At 41.9% G+C, this 4,052-nt stretch overlaps 1 pseudogene; it reads left to right on the top strand.

Moving 5' to 3' along the window:
* Positions 1-2,335: 2,335 nt before the first annotated feature.
* Positions 2,336-3,170, top strand: LOC109376729 (glyceraldehyde-3-phosphate dehydrogenase-like; annotated as a pseudogene).
* Positions 3,171-4,052: the final 882 nt, after the last annotated feature.

The raw sequence follows: 4,052 nt of genomic DNA on the forward strand, positions 1-4,052 counted from the left end.
GAGCTGCCAGGAGCTGCTGTGAGCTGCCCTGAGAGGCCGTCCAGTGGCCAGCGAGCAACTGCCTCACTTGGGAAGCACGCAATGATCACAACACCAACGTGGGCCAATGAAGTGACGTCCTCCACAACTAGACTGAACAACAAAAGAACAGCAACTTGTCTGTTCCCCTTCCCCGATTCCCCAATGCTGTTCCCCTCCCCCAATTCCCCAAAAAAATCTTTTAAAAAAGCAAAACAAAACAAAACAAAAATTGCAGTAGAAGATGGTGTGCAACTGGGTATCTGAATTCCCAAGATAAACATGGTTAATCTTCTTGAAGCATCATTTTATCCAAATACTTTCCTAAATTGATGGAAATATGGCAATATATAATTTTATTTTAAAACAAACACAGATACAATATGGACTAGAGTGCTAAATTACTGAATTCCTAAGATGAAAAAGTTTCTTGCACTGGGCTGCTTCTAACTATACTCCAATCTCCTGGGGATATTTCAGTTGGAAAGTTAGAGAAGCAATGGAAATTATGTCAATTAAGTACTTGAAATGAGGGAGAACTATTATCAGATTTGCATTTCAGAAAGATCACTTTATCTGCTATTGGGGAATGCATTAAAAGAAGGTAAGACATATAGACAGACCAGTTGGGAGTAATAATGGTAAGGGCCTACATTATGGAGAGGTCGGATGTAGATGAGATATTTACAAAGTAAAATTGACATGGTTCAATGAAGTAATGGATGTGGAGAATGAAAGAAAGGAAGATATTGAGGCCAACCATGTTTCTGGCTTGAGCAGGTAGTGAATAATAAAATAGAGAAATTAAAGGATTAACAGAATTAGGGAAGGGAAGGGAAAAGTTTATTCAAGCTTTTGAACATGTTGAATTTAAGTTGGCTATAGGATTCATATAGTAAGCAAAAATAAATGCACATTTTCAGCTCGGGTAGAAATCTGGGCTGGTAATCTATTGGGTTGTCGGAAAAGTCATGACGTATTTTTTTCTATGTTTTTCATTGCAAAAATGCGTCATCACTTTTCTGACAACCCAATAACTTTTGAAATTATAATTACATTGGTGGTCACTGAAGCCATGAGCATGAATGAGTTAACCCAGGAAAGTGAGTGGAGTAACAAAAGAAGAGTTCTGAATACAGAACCCTGGGAAACAATGGCATTCAAAGGTTTGGTTGAGGAGAAGGGACCTGCCAAGGAAACTGAGAAAGAGTAATCCTAAAGGTAAGGGGGGAAAAAAACAGAAAATAATACTGCCATGGAAGTCAAGAAAGAAGGAAGTTTTAAGTAGAAAAGAGTGGCCAGCAATATCAAATGACACACAAAATAAAGTCAGGTAGAGACCAACATGGGTAAAATTGAATTTGACAATTAAGAGAGGACCTTAAAGTAGTTTCAACCAGATTGCAACAAGTTGTAATTAGTTTAGGAGTTCCCACTGCAATGAGATTATGAAATACATAGAATGACAGCTGGAGAAGATGTTTTTTCAGGGTTGTTGTTTGTTTGTTGTTATTGGAATAAGACTCGGCCATCTTTAAATACTGAGGGGAAGAAACTAGGAGACTGGGAATGATTAAAGGTAGGTTTAAGCAAGAGGAAAATTATTTAGTGAAGATTGCAGGGCAAATGTGAAGGGGTGAGATCCAGATCACAGGTAGAAGGGAAGAAGATAAGAATGAACTAGATTTAGGTATATTTGTCACCATGTCAAGGCAGAAAGTTTGGGGTGCTCCCTTTCCCAGATGGCCTCTATTATCTTGGTGATAGAGGAAGCAAAGCAATCTGCTGTAAGAGTAGGGTGTATATGCTGTAGAGAAGGAGCCTGTAAAGAGAGGTTAAAGTTTGGGGTAGGCATTATAAGGATGGGAAATATTACTGACTGAGGTGTCATGGAGAGATTTCTGGGTAGTGTTGTAATTCCAGTTGCTGAAGACCAACCTTTAGTAGGAATCTCCATGTGGTTGTATGATTATTTCTTTCTAAGGCTGAGCAACCTGGAACTCGGAGAGATATGATGGCCTTAAATACAACTCTGTTTGATGAATAAAATTCAGTGACTGCTGGGGAACAATGAAGTATCATGGCTCAATCTGTTATCTGGCCATTAAAAATGATATGATTCACCTGTCTGTTCCTCTGTACTCAGCACATAGCTACACTATTTTGGCAATGCTAGCCACATTTCAGGCTAGACACCTGGTAGTGAACATTGAAATAAACCAATCTGTCTGTATTGGCACCTGCTCTGCAGGCTGTTTTTATCTGTGACAAAGTGTATATTGTCAATATTTATGGCTATCTCAGCTACATCATTTGCATGGATTATTTCACACATGAAAAATTCAACAGCAGCTTGAAGGTTGAGGAGAAGCTTGTCAATGGTAAGAAGCACATCTCCATCTTTTGGGAGTGAGATATTACCAACATCAAATGGGATGATTCTGGTGTTGAATATGCAGTCCACTAGTCTCTTCCTCTCTTGGAGAAGGCTGGAGCTCACATTATGGTTAGAGGCTCATCATCTCTTTCCCTTCTGAAGATTTCCTCATGTTTATGATGGAAGGGAACCATGAGAGGTGTGATCGTTACCTCAAGATTCTCAGCATTGCATCCTGTACCCTGAACTGCTTGGCACCTGGTCAAGGTTACTTATCCATGACAACTCTAGAGTCATGGAGAGACTCATTATCACTTTCACCCTGAAAAACATGGGTAGCCCCTCTGGAAAACAGTGGCATGTTGGTCATGGTGCTGTTCATATCATCATCCCTACAAACATTGACACCACTAAGGCTGTGGGCAAGGTCATTCCTGAGCTGAATGGGAATTTCATTGGAATAATATTCTGTGTCTCTACCCCCAACATGTCTGTCAGATCTGACCTGCATTTTGGAAAAAGCAAACAAATAGAGTGACATCAAGAATGTATTAAATCAGGCATTAGAGGACCCCTTGAGGGAAATCCTGGTCTACACAGAAGACCAGCTTGTCTCCTGTGAGTTTAATAGTGACACTTATTCTTCTATCTTTGATACTTGGGCCAGCACTGCCCTCAATGATCATGTTGTCAAACTCATTTACTAGTATGACAACAAATTTGGCTTTAGAAACACATTGTGGACTATATGGTTCATTTGGCCTCTAGGAAGTAGGAGTCCTGCACTAGTACTCCTAACAACGACAGACGAGGAAGTGAGAGGCCCTCAGTTTGGAGAAGTCCTATCTCAAATCTAACCTTCACTACATTAAAAATCTTGATCCTGGGGCCGGCCGAGTGGCGCGTTGGTTAAGAGCTGGCTTGGGACACCAGAGGGCCCCGGTTCGGATCCCACATATGACGGCCAGTGACACTGCCTTCTACAGCTAAGATGCTGAACAACAGCTCAACCTGGAGCTGGGCTGCTGTGAGTCGCTGGCGACGGCAGGGGCTGCAGCCCCTCTGCAGTGGGCTGCCATAAGCTACTGTGTGTAGCCAGCAGCCAGCGTGAGCGGCCAGCAGCCGCAGTGAGTGGCCATCCAGAAGCCAGCGACTGATCTGCCTCTCCAGGGAAGAGCGCAATGATGGTGCCAACTTGTGCCAGTGAAGCAACGTCCTCCACAACTAGACTGAAGAACAAAAGGACAGCAACTTGTCTGTTTCCCTTCCCCCAATTCCCCAGCGCTGTTCCCATCCCCCAATTCCCCAATAAAAATCTTTTTAAAAAAAGTCTTGATCCTCAACATAATTCTCATCCCAGGTCCCCTAGAAGAAAGGTACTACAAACGTAGTATCCTATATTCAGCAGGGGGGGAAATGTGGTGGTTTGCTATGAGCAAAACTTTGAAGCAAACTGCCACCAAAAGGGTATGAGGCATTTCAAATAAGAGCTTTAGTGGAGACACAATTCAGACTTGAAGTAGAAATGGGCCTTAGCTCATGGTCTTTAGGCATAGCTGTTCATGCACTGTGGAATTGATTTTTCCTTGCCTTCTTTGTGTCATTTATGCTGTATTTTTTTCCTCTACTGACCTACTTGTTGGGGTTAAAGCTGGTT

The sequence above is a fragment of the Hipposideros armiger genome, unplaced genomic scaffold, assembly GCF_001890085.2.
Source record: "Hipposideros armiger isolate ML-2016 unplaced genomic scaffold, ASM189008v1 scaffold_1182, whole genome shotgun sequence".
Classification (NCBI taxonomy): domain Eukaryota; kingdom Metazoa; phylum Chordata; class Mammalia; order Chiroptera; family Hipposideridae; genus Hipposideros; species Hipposideros armiger.